At 39.6% G+C, this 18,474-nt stretch overlaps 1 protein-coding gene and 1 pseudogene across 1 annotated transcript in view; both read left to right on the top strand.

The window, feature by feature from the left end:
- The window catches only part of IL1B (interleukin 1 beta), a 74,765-nt gene that overhangs the window by 40,419 nt on the left and 15,872 nt on the right, over positions 1-18,474 (top strand). The gene's annotated exons all lie outside the window — the stretch shown is intronic.
- LOC122743183 lies at positions 17,292-17,639 on the top strand (annotated as a pseudogene).

Below are 18,474 nucleotides of genomic sequence, written 5' to 3'. Positions count from 1 at the left end.
ACACTTACTAGCTATGTGACCCTGACTAAGTCACTTAACCTCAATTGTCTCAAACATCTGGGACCATCTCCAGATGTCCTGATTTATATCTTGCCACTGGATCTAGATGGCTGTGGAGGACAGAGTGAGGTCGATGATTTTGTATAGCCCTCCCTTACTTAAAAAAATTCAATTCACTGCAAGTAGTGACATCACCCCAATGTCATTGTCCTCTTTGAGAACAAAGGACAAACAACAACAACGACTGCCCTAACTGGATTTTCCAAAGCTGTATCACTAATCAGTGCATGTAGTTGACTCAGCTTCCTGAAAGTAATGGGAAGAATGCTGGCTCTAGCAGCATGGTATCTGGGTTCAAATCTTGACTCTGCCACTTACCATCTGTGTAACCTTTAGCTAGTCTTTTATCTTTTCTGAGGCTGTTTCCTGAGCTGCTTAAACTAGATGACCTCTAATATCTGTTCCAGTTCTAGACCATAATTCTCAATTCTCTCAATGTGAGCATCCAGTCTCTTAAGGAACTTAACTTGCTGTTCTTCCCACATGGGACTCCATACCTTTGCACTGACCGTCTCCCATGCCTGGAATGTCATTCCTCATCACCTCTACCTCTTGATTTCCCTGGCTTCTTCCAAGAGTCAGCTCAAATTCTGTCTTCACCAGACTTTTTCCTAATTCCTTCTAGCTACTAGAGCCTTCCTCTCTGGGATACCTTCCATCTGTGCCATATGTGTTATTTACATGTTGTCTTCCCCATTAGAGTGTAAGCTTCTTGAGGGCAGGCACTGATTTTTGCCTTTCTTTGTATCCTCAGTGTTTAGCTTATCAAGTGCCACATAGTAGGTATTTAATGAATGGTTGTCATCTGAATGACATCTGATCATCTGACTAGCTAGGCAGGGCCACCTAGTTTCTCCTGTATGGCAATCCTTCTTAGGGCCTGCTAGAAATGAAACATTCTTCCTTCTTATTTAATGTTCACTAGCTCCCTTGGTCCCATACTACTGATTGCTTTTCTTAACAGCTAACTCTGGCAGTTTTTTTCCCCTGATAACTATATACAGCTCTCAGATGAGTGACATGGATAATTGACTAAAGCATCCTGAATGACCCAGACTCGGTGGCACATACCTGCTGCTGGTGGGACTAAGGCTAGTGGAATACTTAAATGGGAGAATTAAAACTAATGAGCTATCCATTCTGAGTTTGGCACTGTAGGGTACAGCAAGAGCTCAGGTGTATAATACCCCGGTACCCAAATGAAAACTCAATACTGAAGAAAGCCATTGGCAGCTCTGGGGTGAAAAAGATAGAATTTATTTAAAGGAGACTTACTTATAGGAGGGTCAGTGTGTCCATGGGAGCAGGTGGATGTTGTAAATTTCTTTCTTTCCCACAAATTCCCTCCCATTACCCTGATATTTATATATGTAGGTTACATAGGGCAAGGCGCTTTCTTTGTTCTAACTAGCATTATTCATTGGTTGTAATGCTGGTGAAGAAAATTTTGAGTGGTTTAAATGATGACTATATGTACTTTAAGTGCAGCATGTATAGCTCTTCCTTACACATATATCCATACTCCATGTCTTAGAATCCACATTCCATCTCTTCTATGGATATTCCATTCTTTATGTCTCAGATGCCACACTCTGTCCCCCCAAAACATTATCTTTACATGCTATCCACCAATCTTCCTCAATATTCCCTAGATAGTGTTTTTGAATGGCTTCCTTAATGGTGGGACCATCATCTGTAGTAGGAGTCCACAACAACAATGTAAGACACAAGCACTGTGGTGCAGTGGATAGAGTTCCCAGCCTAGAGTCACAAAGATTCATCTTTGTGAGTTCAAATTTAGGCTCAGACACTTACTAGCCATGAGACTCTGAGTAAGTCACTTAACCTTGTTGGCTTTAGTTCCCTCATGTACAAAATGAGCTGGAGAAGGAAATGGCAAACGACTCAAGTCTCTTTGCCAAGCAAACCACAAATGGGGTCATGAGGAGACAGACATGACTAAAAAACAACTGAACAACAATAACCAAGGATCAGAGAGGCATCACAGGTCCCACAGGTGGCAGAGCTAGAATTACACTGCGGTGGTCTGGCTCCAAATCCATGTTCTTTCCATTACACCATGTTGTCTGGTTACTCAGAAAGGTAGTAAAAAGAGTATTGTCTCTGGAAAAGGAGGACCCACTTCAATCCACAAATCACTTATCTTCTCATCTAGAACATCCTAGAACATACCTAGAACATCCTTCTGTTGAATATAAAAATACAGTTTTTATATCTGCCTATCTCCTACAGATCATAGAAATACTCTTTAATCTCTCCTACAAGATTAATAAACAGATCAGAGAAATTATAATATCTTATAATATCTCCTACAAAACGAACCAGATCAGAGAACATGATACCTGTCCACGTACAAAACAGATCAGAGACAGACAGAAAAAAAATATCAATTTAATATTTTGTTTGTTCCAAGAAGAAATACAACACACAACATGATCATGTGGAGACTTCCCTCCTAAGAGAGAGGAGCTCAGAAACCCTTCTTTCTAAGTGTGTGTTTTCTTTTTAAGTTATTTGGCTCACAGGTTACAGAATAACTTCATTGGCATGATACAGATCAACCCATTGCAAATGTAAATCAGTCAAACAATACAGATCAGTTTAACAGCTCAATTTAAAGCAGATGCTAATGAATAGATCAGTGGAAATGTACAGAAGAAGATAGTTAATGGGAATTTCAAAGGGGCATTTGAAATTGCTTATTCTCTTGGGGAAAGCTAATAGGGACTATATGGTTCACTTTGAAGCCTTTGAGCAAAGGGCATTTTGCTACTATTAATCCAGGGTCCCATAAAAAAATACTTTTGGATAATAAGGTACCTCCATCAAATCCAGGTGATCCATATGTTCATATTAACACTTCAAACATGCCAGCTCCCTTTGAACACAAATTCTAGACAAACACTTCTCCCTCTAGGCTCCCCCTACAAATTCATCTTTTCTTCCCCTGAATTAGAAGTGACTGAAATGACTGAACAACAAACCATACTTTCAGGGCTTTCCACTGGCATATTGCTGATCTTTTCTTAGCATTGAATCATAGATTTAGTCCTAAAGGATCTAAGAGGCTACCTAGTCCAATCCTTCCTTTTACAGAAGAGAAAACTGAAGCCCAGTGAGGTCAAGAGATTTGTTTAAGGTTATGAAGGTAATGAGTGCCAGAGGCAGGATTTTAACAAGACTGATTGTCAAACCAGTTCTATATAATTAAAGACTTTTTCTGTAAAAAGGACAATAAATCTCCAGAAAGACTAAATAATAGACCTGCTCTACAGGCATTTCTCACTCTTTTTGGTTTATTTTGAATAGGTTACTGCCCTATTCAAATAATTGGGGGAGGGGGCAGGGCAATGAGGGTTAAGTGACTTGCCCAGGGTCACACAGCTAGTAAGTGCCAAGTGTCTGAGGCCAGATTTGAATTCTGGTCCTCCTGAATCCAGGACCAGTGCTTTCTACACTGTGCCACCTAGCTACCCCCAAAGAATAATTTCAATCTGTGATGTTCATATGTAGCCTTTGTTTTCCTCTCTGGGTATAGATGAAGCCAAAAAGGAAAACAATATTACTTGCTCCTCTGGCCCCCACCTTTGGAATGTGGGCATTACCGGCCAGTTAATAGATAAACCTTTTTTTTCTTCTACCAGGTAATTCCTATTCCCTAATCAGTGCCCCGAATTCCATCCAGAAAAGTACTTTGTGTCTAGTGGATGGGGGAGGGGAACAGGAAGAATAAATGAGACAACCTGACCCAACAGCCCAGCCTTGTCCCAGATAACAAAATTGTGCTCTAGTTCATTTTAGCTTGAAGGGGGGGAAAACACCTATCTCCTTTTTAGTTCTGTCTTTTGGGAAGTTGATCCAAAAAAATTATGATTAATCAAACCCATGATGTTTTTGCTAATTTTTAGCCCCTAGCTAAATTTAAATGCCCAGTTGTTTTAGAAGGAAGAGTCAGGCTTCTGTCTTCATTTCTGTATACCAACACTGCTAACACTATTCCCATTTCCCTTGCAGTCTCTAATTTGTAATTAAGAACATATGTTGATCCAAAAAAAGTTGACTGTTCTTTTTTTATCTAGAGAAAATAAGCTTTGGCACTAACTAAAACAAAAGGTATAAAAACACCTTGAAAGGACAGAAAAATTTTTGGAGTAAATATCTTCTGTTGAAGGCAACAAAAAGGTAGAACCAGCCCATTTGGTACTCGTTCTCCCAAATGGATAGTCATTGGCTCAGACAACCATTGAGGCCACTGAAAGTAGAGACAACCGCAGCACTATGGGCTCAGTCAGTTGGCCCCAGGAGCATAGACAATGCCTCGATGCTCAGATTCTCCAATTGTTCTATCTGCCATTCCTTAGTCACTAGGAATGCAGGCTCTGATGCTCCTGCTCCCTGTTAATTTTTTCTCCATCCACTCTTATAAGTGTTCTAATCTCTTCCTAGAAAGGAAGATCCCAACGCTGTCTCCTTAAAAACTACATCGCCCCAAAACCTACATGCCAGGGCCCTGAACACTTCCCTCAGGAGTGTATCTTCAAAGTCGGTTCCACATAAAAATGTCATTAATTATAATAATAGCTCCTGTTTATATAGCACAGTGAGAATTATAGAACACTTCACGCACAAAACTGTAAGGTAGGAAATGCCCCCATTTTATGGATGAAGAAACTTTGGTTTAACTTTTAAAGCTTTACAAAACCTGGCCCCAATCTATCTTTCCAGCTCCACTGGACATTGCCATCCCACCCACTGGGCCACCTAGTTTTGACCTTCTTTGGGACTCAAAGTCCATAGTTTTCTCTGGAGCACAACAATTTATAGCCTCAAAAATTAGCACACTAAAAGTCCAACAGGTTTGGAGGGGTTTTACCCCTTCCTTGTAACTTTTCAAAAGTCCTTCCCTTTCTGCCCCCACACTAAGATAACCTTCATTTCCATGAAAGTTCTTCTAAGGATATTTATTAGTGCCAAAGCTGAGTATATCGTCCACCCTGACCTGAAAGTGCTTGGCACATAGAAGGCACTTAATAAATGTTTACTGATTGGTTTACTGATTGATTAGCTGCTGCCTCCTAATGTCACTATCGGTTTAGCATCCTTGAATTAGTTACAAAAGCCAGTCAGAAGTTTTCTAAATGCCTGTTTACAGAATCATGGGTTTCCTCTGGGTAACCACACACATTTAGTTTTACCAGTCATACCTCAAAGACAATAGGCATTTACATGTGAAGCTACTGAGCATCTTAATTTTGAAGACCTCAAGTATGGAAAAGCCTTCTTGAGCTGGACACTTATGCCTTGGCCTATGAGGGCTCTTAGATCTTCAAAGACACTTTCTGGGTGGGAATGGAGGTAAGGGTGGCTTGCTGATATACATTTATGAGGGGAGAACTTTGTCTCCAGATAATCAAGTGAAATCCAGTCCCAAATTGCATTACTGCTCGAAACTCATCCTTGGGCTATCCAACCAATACTGGTGCTTTGAGGACGAATGATGGAGGAATTTACTCTACACCATCTTCAGGATTGGCATATAATGGCTAGAATCATCTCCCTTGTGAGATGTTCTGGGTGATAGAAGAGTGAACAGTGGGTAAGACTACACAAAGTTTACATTAGCTGGGCCTTGGTGAACTAGAATGTCCCCCTCCTTTCCTCCCTGTTATCTCTGTGTGCAGCCCTAGCTGCTGTCCCCTCTTGGAGAAGTCAGGAGTTTGTGTGACATCTGCATTTCCTGGGGGGGGGGGGAGCCTGTGGTCAATGGTCAGGTCCTTGTCAACTTAGAATCCAAAACACAAGTCATATCCGAGGAAGTATTTGAGTGATGATGAAGAAGAAGAAGAAGATGGAGATGATGATGGCAATGATAGACGTAGCACTTTAAAGTTTGCATAGCACTTTTATAGAAATGATTGCACTGATTCCTCAGGACAAACCATGAGGTACTTACATGTGTTACTAACACTTACAAGTGTTATAATTCCCATTGTACAGATGAGGAAATTCAGGCTTATAATGGTGAAATGATTTGTCACACAGTAAATGTCTGAGTTCAAATCTGGCCTCAGACACTTACTAATTGGGTGACCATGGGCAAGTCGCTTAACCCTGTTTGCCTCAGTAAAATGAGCTGGAGAAAGAAATGGAAGACCACTCCAGTATCTTTGCTTAAAAAAACCAAACCCAAATGAGGTCACAAACTGTCAGACTTGACTGAAATGACTGAACAATTACAACATCAAAGCTATCTTACTTTGCTTACCTAACACTTAACCAACGTTACCCAAATATGGCTTAGCCCACGATCCTCTCTAGGTCCCTAAAGAGGCTGGCATCTTCCTCCCCTCAATACCCCCAAGTAAATTATCAATTCATCCCCCTAAAGGAATCCCATTCATTGGTTCATTTCCTAATTCCAGGTTCACTCTCAGCCAATCAGGAAACCTCCCAATTAGAAGACAGGTTTGAGAATGTTTCTTTCCCCTCTCTACCTGACTACTAGATTGCTAGCTTTCTCTTAAATGCAAAGAGAACACTTTATGTTAGTAAGGAGGAGAAGAATCCAGCATTGAGTTCAGGAAAGGAATAGTAATCTATTCTGGCTGGAATATAAAGTCATGAAATTATGCACCAAGACTGAAACAGGCAATGAGTATCAGACCGTAGAAGCCGAAATGCCACGTTGAGAGGTTTGTACTTCAGCCCCTTGGTAATGTGGACACATGGATGGTTTTTAAACAGCAGGAGAATAACATGGTAAGACCTGTGCCTTTTGAAGATAATTTCGGCAACTGAATGAAGGATGGATTGGATCATGGAGAGACTAGAAGTTGAGAGGTTAATTAGGACACTATTACAGGGGGCAGTTAGGTGGCACAGTGGATAAAGCACTGGCCCTGGATTCAGGAGGACCTGAGTTCAAATTTGGCCTCAAACACTTGACACTTACAAGCTGTGTGACCCTGGGCAAGTCACTTAACCCTCATTGCCCCAAAGGAAAAAAAAGAAAAAGAAAGGACAGGATTACAATGGTCAAGATGGTATTTATGTAAATGGAAAAAAGAAAAGAGATACAAGAGATGGGAATCAACAGAAATTAACTGTATTGTCTCCTCCGTTATACTGTGAGTTCCTTGAGAGCCAAGACTATCTTACTTTTTTTACTTACGTGTTTATCACTTAGCAGAGTACTTTGTATATGGTAAGAATTTAATAAATGCTTTATTCATCCATTTATTCATGAGGGATGAGGAAGAGGAAAAAGTCAAGGGTATTTTTAAGGTTATAAATATAGTTGACTTGGAAGAGGTTGCTGCCCTTAACAAAAATAGAAACTGGTCCAGTTCCTTCACATCCTCAGATTCCCAAACTCGTGTCTGGTACAAGCATGAGCCTTTCCCCACTCCAGGCCCTCCCAACATCAATAAAGCTTATTTCATAGACTGATATAGTGTTGGAGCTAGAGGGGACACAAGAGACCATCTGGGAATTTTTCACCTTGTTTGTGTCATGGACCCCCTTGGCAACAGTCTGGTGAAGTTTATGGATTCCTTGGCACAATAACGTTTTTTATGCACAAAATAAAACATAGTATTACAAAGGAAAGCAATTATCTTGAAATATAGATACAATATTTTCCCCATTCAAGTTCACAGACTCCCTAAAATAAAACTACAGACCTCCCCATGGAGTCCATTGACTCCAGGTTCAGAACCAAGGTTGATCTAGTCCAACCTTCCTCTTTATTTTTCATACAGACCAATGAGATCATCCAGCCTGTTCCTGGTAATAATGGGGCTGGGTATCTTGAATAACAGTCCTTCATGCCATAGTCCATTTCCTCTCTTGGCCTTAGCACTGTTTTTCTTTTATTACTTTTTTGCCTAAGAACAAAAAAAGGTCTCTCTATTCAGCTTCCAGGTGTATAAAAGGGTGTATGCCTATGTATGTGATAGTCAACATTCATTCAACAAGTATTTAAGTAGCAAGCACCCAGTAGGCATCCAAAACTCTTCCCCATGACCTAGAGGTGACTCTAGGTTCTGAGCTCCAAAAACGTTTGGTATCTAGGGGTAGATTGGATTTCTGTTATCTTGATGATCAGTTCAGCTAACTCCAGGGATAGTTGTAATCAGATTGGTAACAGGGTGATGAAATTATTTCGTATATAACTACTCAATGACAATCACCACCACCTACATAATTTATATGTGAGTAGGATACTGATCTATGCCAATGTAGGGGAGAATCCCACCAATGAAATGAAAAATCCATTATTGAAAAATATGTGAAGCAAAAAAAAAAATGTATGAAGCTCCATGTAGTGGACTGGGACTACCAAGGCAAGAATGTGAGCAGAGACCTTAGGGACCATGACCTTAGGTATTTTTCCAACCCTTGCTGCTACCATCTGCCAATCTCCATGTAAAGTTCCCAACTTTCTCAATGACTTTAGTAACTCATCATCTTCCTCTCTACCTCTACTCCCTCCAACATCTTTAGGCACTTCAATCTTCGTGTTTCTAATAACCTGACCACACAATTCCTTACCTTTAGAAACCTTCTTTGCTCATGGAATCATATGTTTAGAGCTAGAAGAGACCTTCAGTACCATCAAAACTCAACCCCTTCATTTGATAGATGAGGAAACTGAGGCACAGAGAGTCTGCATGATTTGCCCAAGATCACACAGCTAGCAAGTATCTGAGGTGGGATTTGAATCCAGGTCTTACTGACTCCAAGTCCAATGCCCTCTCTGCTATAGCATGCTATCTCTCTCTCATTGCCCCTCTATAGTCACGAGTGGTCATTGCCACCCTTTTGACCTTGCCCTCTCCTGAAATTGGACTACATCCAAGATCCTGAACATTAAGATTCCATTACAGTCCTTCCAATCCTCTCACTCACTCACATTAAAACTACTCTTTTAGGGGCAGCTAGGTGGCACAGTGGGTAAAGCACCCATCCTGCATTCAGGAGGACCTGAGTTCAAATCCTAACTCAGACATTTAACACTTACTAGCTGTGTGACCCTGGGCAAGTCACTTAATCCTCATTGCTCCAGAAAAAAAAAAAACTGCTCTTTGCCCTAATCATAACCTTTGCCTCCTTGATCTATTACCACTCATTCAAATGACTTACCTGTATGAAATAGAGCAAATCCCTTAACCTAAGTCTCAGTTTCTTCATCTGTTAACTAAGAGAGTTGGACCAGATGACCTTCAGGGCCCCTTCCAGTTTCAGATATTATGAACACTAGGAAACAGAATCAATAGGGCTCCACAGTAGGTGGCTGAGAAATTCCAGCAGCAGATAAATAAACCTGGCACAGGTAGTGTATGTGGAAAGATTCCATTTCATCAATAGTGTCCAAAAAAACCATGAAACATAAAAGCAGTCAGGCAGTCAATAAGCTCTTAGTCCTGCAACGGGATTTTCCAGTAACCATTACATTCATGCATCAAATATGCAAACACTGTTAGTCACACTTCTATCTTTCCACTCCCACTCCCACTTACATACACAGATTGAGATCCCTGTCAAGAACTCCTCTGTATTGAATAGAGGAACAAGTGGAGGAAAGTCACAAGGGAACACTAATCTATCAGTCAACAAACATTATATGATGTAAGTGTATATAATATAAAATAGATGTATTCAATGTATAAAATATACTTATATGTAAAATTATGTATATAATATGAAATAAACAATATGCTCCAGCCATTGTGCTGAGCTCCAGGGATACACACAAAGATAAAAGATAGTTCCTGTTCTTAAAGGGCTGATTAGCTTATGGGGGAGACAGCCTGCAAACCACTATATACAGAAAGTCTATATACAAGATAAGTTGTAATTAATCAATAGAGGGAAAGCACTGAAATTAAGAAGGATAAGAAAAGGCTTTATGTAGAAGTGAAGATTTGAGGTAGGAGTTCAAGGAAGCCAAGAAAGCCAGAAGGCAGAGATAAAGAAGTAGAGCATTCTAGGGAAGGCGGGCAGCCAGCAAAAATGCCCAGAGTCAAAAGATTAGATGTCATGTTCAAGGAACATCAAGCATGCTGGGCAACATTTGTTTACACGTTGTCTCCCCCATTCAGTTGCAAGTTCCTTGAGAGCAGGGATTGTCTTTTGCCTCTTTTTGTATCTCCAGTACTTAGCATAACATCTGGCACATAGTAGGTGTTTAGTAAATGTTTATTGGTTGGTTGACACATAAAGGGAAGCAACATGCCCCTCTGGACCACACTCATTTCCCTTGGTTTCCATTATTGTATTCAGTCAGTCAGTCAATCAGTCAGTTTCCTTGGTTTATCATTCATTCCATTCGTTTGTCCTATATTCTGTCAACAAATGCTTGTTGAGCATTGGAAAGCTATAGGGTCCTAAGTGAGGTGTTTTGGGTGAAATAAGAACAAAGCATGACCTCAACAATCCCAGATGATATAACTAGTTTGGGAGATATAACCACAACATAAAACAAGACAACATGTGATAAATGCCATTTGAGCAGAGATCTATAACCCCCTACTCACTCAAATGGATTCATTGGTTTTTCCCCAGGTGAGACTATGTTGGAAGACTCTCCTTGGGTATAGACTTTGAGATGGATTAGCCCACCTTATAACACCTTAACTCACCCTAGAGTAAATCACAAAGTCCCATCGTTTTTTTCTTCCAAAGGTATTTCATACCCATCTTTTCCAGTCCCTTCACACTGTAAACAAAACTTTCCTAGGTCCTCATTATTTCACTCTTGAATAACCACAATTGCTCCAGAACTGATTTTCTTGCCTCCAGACTCATCCCACTGCAATCCCTCACTCACATGATGTACTACAACACAACCTTTATTATATCTCTCCCCTGTTCAAAAACTTAGCATTTGTCCCCATTGTTAATTCAGTTAAGTCTAGACCTTATGTTCCTCAAAAACAAAGACCTCTCTCCTTCCACACCAGCTAGCCATTTGGCTCACTAATTCCCAACATCTACCCTCCATTCTGATCATTCCAATAGCCTCTTTCTTGCCCATTGAGCATCACACTCATTCCTACCCATCAATCTTTTTTTTTAATAATAAACATTTTATTTAAAGTTTTGAATTCCAAATTTCATCCCTCCCTCCCTTCCCTCACCCCTCCCTGAGACAGTAAGCAATCAGATATGGGTTATACATGTCCAATTATGCAAAACATTACCATGTTAGTCATTTTTGCAAAAGAAAACTTGAATAAAAGAAAAAATGAAAGAAAGTGACAAATAGCATGCTTCAGTCTGTGTTCTATCGATATCAGTTCTTTCTTTGGAGGTGGATAGTATATTTCATCAATAGTCCTTTGGGATTGTCTTGGATCATTGTAATGCTGAAAATAGTTAAGTCTTTCAGAGTTCTGCATCAAACAATATTGCTGTCTCTTTGCACAATGTTCTCCTGGTTCTGCTCACTTCACTATACATCCGTTCATACAAGTCTTCCAGGACTTTCTGCAATCATCCTGCTTGTCATTTCTTATAGCACAATAACATAACATACCATAGCTTGTTTAGCCATTCCCCAATGGATAAGCATCCCTTTGATTTCCAATTCTTAGCCACCACAAAAAGAGCTGCTATAAATATTTTTGTACAAATATGTCTTTTTCTCCTTGGGAGGATGTCTTTTCTTACCCCTCAGTCTTTATAGATAACATTTCTCCAGCCTGGAATATTCTATGCCCTCCTCTCTGCAATCCAAATCCTATACATTTTCAAGGCACAGTCAAATCTCTCTTCCATGAAGCCTCCCCTATTATATCAGTTAGATTCTCAGATCTCCTCTTCTTCTTGTGAGATATATACATACACACAGATATACTTAAATATAATATATGTACATATGCAATATATAATCCATGTGAAGATGCATATATACACATCTATATTAATGTATACAAAAATATACATGTACAATATACATATTATACTGTACCAAAATATGTTACACATATACAGATATATGTGTGTGTATATACACACAGGCTTATACAGATATATACATGAATGTGCATGTATATGTAAATATACTATATAATTATACATGCATATAAATATATAAATTAGTATACATGTATGTGATGTGCATGGATATGTGTATATATGCAAATATACCTATAACATGCCTTATTAATATACATAATTATAAACATATATTGTATAGTATGTGATTATATTATAATATACATAAATACTTTACAATATAAATATACCTCATACAAATTTATGAATATACATATATTTAAAATACTTATCACATGTATACATGTTGTACATATGTGTGCACTGGGTATAGATGGATGTCAGTTTGTTAATTTACTTCTTAAAAACAAACTGTACCTAACAGAAGTTCATAGTATCTTATATGTGCATCTTTTCATCACCAAAAAGAAAAAAAAAAGACCAATTTGTACAAAAATATTTCTAGCAGCTCTTTTTGTGGTGACTAAGAATTAGAAAATAAAAGAATATCCATCCATTGGAGGATGGCTAAACAAGCTGCGTATGTGATGGTGATGGAATATTATTGTGCTATAAGAAATGACAAGCAGAATGATTGCAGAATGTCCTAGAAAGACTTGTATGAACTGATGGATAGTGAAGTGAGCAGAACCAGGAGAACATTGTGCACAGAGACAGCAATATTGTTTGATGAAGAACTGTGAATGATTTGACTATTCTCAACAATACAATGATCCAAAACAATCCCAAAGGACTATTGATGAAACATACTATCCACCTCCAAAGAAAGAACTGATATTGATAGAACAGACTGAAGCATGCTATTTTTCACTTTCATTTATTTCTTTTAATCAAGTTTTCTTGTACAAAATAACAAATAGGATAATGTTTTACATAATCATACATGTCTAACCCATATCTGATTGCCACCTCAGGGAGGGTGGAAGGAGGAAAAGAGGAATAAAAATTGAAACCCCAAATTATAAATAAAAATGTTTATTACAAAAAATATATAAATGTGCCTCTTTTTATATTGAAATGTTTGTATTTGTTATGTAAATTCATAATAAAAAAGAACTTTTTAAAAAAGAAGCAAATGGTAGAATAGCTTAAGCTATGCTATCAATGTCACCTCCCTTCCTCTTTCTACTCTTAGTGACACATAAAAGGGGATTACTGGGAAAATACACAGGAAGGGATAGAATGAGAGAATTATTTGGGGTTTTTTTTAATTGGCCAACTGTGGACAGGATAGGGAGATGTGGCTAGACCACAGTTCAAGTAGAAACGAACTGGGAATTTTAGTGGCGTGTAAGCTCCAGATGAGTCGACGGTATGACATAACAGCCTACCAGGTTAATGCAATCTTAGGCTTCACTAAGGAAAGCCAAGCATCCAGAATGAGGAACAAGAGAGTTCTCTTCTACTCTTCAAAAATCAGGCCACATCTGGAGTATTATATTCAGTTCTGTACATCAAATATTATGAAGGCCATTAATAGACTAGATAAACTAGGGTATAACCAGAGAGAAGCAAACAGGACATTGAGAGGGCTAGAGGCCATACAATGTAAGGATTAGTTGAATGAATTAAGGATATCCAGCCTAGAAATATTGGTGAAGGGGGAAATGGCAGGTCTATTCAAGTATTTGAAGGGAAGTTTTGTCCAAGAAAGGTTCGTTTCCTTCTGCTTCTCTTCTGAGGAAAGAATTCACCTGAAAGGTCTAGAGGGATTCGGCCAGCCCTCTGATCTTATATATGGGCAAACTGAGGCCCAGAAAGGTGAATGGATTTGTCCTAAACAAGTATGAAAGGCAGGATTTGAACTCAACTCTGATTCCAAATAGAGTATTCTTTCCACTGTACCATACACATTCAGGGGAAAGAAAGAGAGAGAGAGAGAGAGAGAGAGAGAGAGAGAGAGAGAGAGAGAGAGGAAGAGACAGATGGCATATAGATAATAATAGAGCTGTCCAAAAGTGAAATGGTTGTACTTCAGAAAGGAACGGGCTCTCCATTGCTAGAAGTCTTCAGGAAGAATCTAGATGTCTGCCTAAAGATCATGTCAGAGAGGTGATTCTTATTCAGGTACCAGTTGATATTAACTCTTCCGTCTTTGAGATTCTATGACTCTAGTCCAGCCCCCAGAGACTGTTCCAGCTACTCATCTTTTAACACTTCCAGGGGCAGCTAGGTGGCGCAGTGGATAGAGCGCCAGCCCTGGAGTCAGGAGGACCTGAGTTCAAATCCAGCCTCAGACACTTGACACTTACTTGCTGTGTGACCCTGGGCAAGTCACTTAACCCCAATTGCCTCACCAAAAAAAAAAAAGAAAAAACTTCCATTTCCATATCTGGTCGCACATTACCAAAAAATCATTATCCTTATAGATTAATTGGATACTATTTCATTTTTCAAAAACAGCTAGGTGGTACAATGGCTGAAGTGTTGGGCCTGGAATCAGGAACACTTGAAAATCTAACTTCAGACATTAACTAGCTTGTGACCCTGGAAAAGTCTACCTCCATTTCCTCAACCATAAAATGGGGCTAATAATAGCATCTACCTTTCATGGCTGTTATAAAGATCAAATGAGATAATATTCATAAAGCATTTAGTACAGTTCCTGGCCAAAACTTGGCCCTTAATAAATGCTTATTCCCCATTTCCATGTCATCAATGATCACAGAAAAGATGAATTATTTTTGTAAATATTGTTTGTAAATTGACGATTTGGAATTTGGATCATAGTGTCCCACCAAAAAGATGTTGCAAATGACAATCAGGTTCCCAAGCTAGACCATTATTTATTTATTTTTATTATATACTTAACATGAACATTTCAATATATGAAAATAGAAAAGAGGGCTGTATTTGAAACTGTGGGCTTCTGTTACATGCTGCTCTTTTTCATTAAACGTATGTTAAATTTAACATAGTTGTAAAGACACTTGAGCTGTGATCCCTTCTGAGTTTCCTTCTGTTCTCTGCTGGATATTTTCTAATGCATCAATGACTCTCTTTTCTCCTTTTTTTTTGAATCACTTTCACTACCCACCAACTCTCCTCACTTCCCATTCCCACCAAGAGAAGCCTTCCCTTATAACAAAGTATAATCAAGTATAATAAACCAATGCATTACAATTCCACAATTTAACTAGAGTACAATATTGGCATGACATGCCTGGCTTAGGAGTCCTGAGAGTGGAAGACTTTGGTATGGAAGGGAAGAAGAATAGAAAAAAAGAGAAATTCTTCACCTTTCTGTAGGACCAAAGAAGGCTGTTTGGCACCCTCTAAATTTTTCCTGTATCCTTTGCCCACATTTCAATGGTCCTCTCCATGGTGCCATCATTCAATTGATGCTGCCCTAATGTTTCCAGTGTGTCACCTCACCTATGACCACTACTTCCCTTTCCCAAGAACTGAAAACCCCATTCCCTCAGTATAGCTGATCTCATCAAGGTAGGCAAAACAAATTAATTCACATTAAATATATATCTTATATTATTTTGTCTGATTGGGTTTTTAGAAAATGTTCTCCTTTTTGACCCAAACGAATCTCTAAGTTGTGAAATTTCAAATAAAATAACAAAGTGGAAGGAAAATGGGAACAGTATGGGGAAAACTGTTTTGGAGGGACAGGTATAACACCACCCTAGGCAGAACAGCTTTGCCTTGGGGGTCTAAGTGTTTTGGATGCATTCCCCTAGAATGTCCCTGTTTTTCAGTTTCTTCCCTTTCTCAATCATTAAACTCAAAGATTCTCTGAAAGCAGCAAGTAATCAAACTTTGGTAGGGGACAGAAAAAGGAAAGGCACCTGCTGATATTGCTGCTGTTTGCTAGCTTGGTGTTTGTAAACCAGGGACTACCTGTCCATTTCTGGATCACCCACAATAACTTGCACACAATAAATACAGGAATACTTGTTGGTGGACTCATTCCCTTACCCTGTTCACTGAACTTCCACCTAATTTCTTTGAGTGACTCCATGGAAGCCAGGTCTCCATAGGCCCAAAGATGACTCCATCCTATGAAAGGATTTTTCATTATCCAAAGTCTTGGGTGCTTCAAAGCTAACAGTAGTGACCCAGAGGTCAGAAGGGGAGTTGAAGGGTACTTTGATCCCCACCTAGACAACCTAGCCTTACCTACTTCCACTTGTTCAGGGCTCTGAGACACTGTTCTTCCTGTGCTAAGGCTTTTCCATTCTCTTAGAAGGGGCAGGTCCACCATCAACTGGGGAATGGCTGAACAAGTTGTGGTATATGAATGAAATAGAATACTGTTGTGCCTAAGAAATGATGAGCAGGCAGATTTCAGAAAAACCTGGAAAGACTTACAGAAATTGATGCTGAGTGAAGTGAGCAGAACCAGGAGAACACTGTACATAGTAACAGCAACACTGTGCCATGATCAACTATGATGGACTTAGCTCTTCTCAGGAATACAATGATCCAAGATAATTCCAAAAGATTCATGATGAAAAATGCTCTCCATATCCAGAAAAAGAACTGTGGAGTCTGAATGCAGATCAAGGCATCCTAGTTTCACTTTTTGTTGGGTTTTTTTGTTTCTTCTTTCTTGTGGTTTTTCCCCTTCTGTTCTGATTCTTCTCTTACAACATGACTAATGTGGAAATATGTTTAACATGAGTGTAACATATAACCTATATCAGATTACCTGCTGGCTTCAGGAGTGGGGAGGGAAAGGAAGGAGGCAGAAAAATTTGGAATTCAAAATCTTACAAAAATGAATGTTGAAAACTATCTTCACATGTAATTGGGGGAAATTAAATAAAATACTATTTTAAAAAAGAAGAAGAAAGGGCAGGTGCCAACTGCTCTGTGGCCAGAGGGACTTCTACCTCACATCCTTGCCCAGAAGCTTGTGTAATCTGCTTGGTTATAGTGGTTTCACTTCTGGAAATAAAACAGGATGGGAATGGGGGCTGGGCAGTCAACCCAAACCACAACACCCGAATGGGAAATACCACTGCCAATGAGGCCATTATGTCATGGGTAATTTGCACATGGACATTCCTGCTTGAATGTCTCCTCCCGAGAATTAGCATTTCTAAGTTTTTGGCCTCTGTAGAAAATAACTTGGGGGAGCCGTAAACAAAAAGTGGGCTGGGGAGTCAGGGCCTGGAGGCGCTCCACCACATCAAAGGACCTGCGGGCTCCGGGAGCCACTCACCTCCACGGGCATGTCTTACAAGCCCAATTTGAACGCCCACATGCCGGGCGCGTCCCTGAACCCGGCTGGGCGTCTCCATTCTCCCTCTTCGAGCATAACGGCGTCCACCCAGTGCCAGCAGCTGATCAATGACTATCGACCCCCACCTCTAGGCTAGACCCAGGCTCCAGGGAGCAGCCAGGTACCCCAAAGCAAATATGCAGAACTTCTAGCTATCATTGAAGAGCTGGGGAAAGAGATCAGACCCACATATGCAGGGAGCAAAAGCGCCATGGAGAGGCTAAAACGAGGGATCATTCACGCTCGCGGATTAGTCCTGGAATGCCTAGGAAAGACTGAACGAAACACAAGAGCCTAGCCTCCCACTTCACTTCCAAAGTTTTCCATTTCTTTGTGAAGAAGAAAGAATAACACTTATTCCTCTGGTGACTTTCAAAACATTCATAAGAATCTCTTATTTTGAATGGTCCAAAAGTTTGGGTCCTTTCTCCTTTTCTTCCTCCTATCTGTAAAGAATTGTTATTTGATAACAATTGTTATTTGATAACAATTAATTCTTTACACATCCCCACCATAGTCTGTAGGAATAGAAGAAAAGACAATTTTGCATTGCATTATAAGTAGTTAGGAACAACCTAGGTCACTTGTCTTTTATTTTTTAAAAAAAAAAGCATTGAAGGGGCAGCTAGGTGGCACAGTGGATAAAGCACTGGCCCTGGAGTCAGGAGGACCTGAGTTCAAATTCGGCCTCAGACACTTGACACTTACTAGCTGTGTGAACCTGGGCAAGTCACTTAACCCTCATTGCCCCACCAAAAAAGAAGAAGAAGAAGAAGAAGAAGAAGAAGAAGAAGAAGAAGAAGAAGAAGAAGAAGAAGAAGAAGAAAAAAAAAGCATTGAGCCCAGAAACTGCATGTAGAAAGTTTGATTATGTTGCTTCCAGCTATAGTTTATTGCCCTGCTAACCTGTCCCAATCTTTGATTTTCTTCCTTTGAGTACACTTAAAACATCACCCAAAGTGTCATTCTTTGCACCTTTTTTGGAATCTCCAATAACTCTTAACAATTTTTTCATGAGTCAATGCCAATGGGCAGTTGGCTGTCCCAGATTAGGGACCTATGACAGACCCTGGTTTAAAAAATAACATGGGATTTGTTTTGGTTTTGGTGTGTGAGCATTTGCATGATTGTTT

This window comes from Dromiciops gliroides, chromosome 2 (genome assembly GCF_019393635.1).
Source record: "Dromiciops gliroides isolate mDroGli1 chromosome 2, mDroGli1.pri, whole genome shotgun sequence".
In the NCBI taxonomy this organism is placed as follows: domain Eukaryota; kingdom Metazoa; phylum Chordata; class Mammalia; order Microbiotheria; family Microbiotheriidae; genus Dromiciops; species Dromiciops gliroides.
The sequence above is the reverse complement of the archived record's forward strand: the minus strand, read 5'-3'. Positions and strand labels throughout refer to the sequence as shown.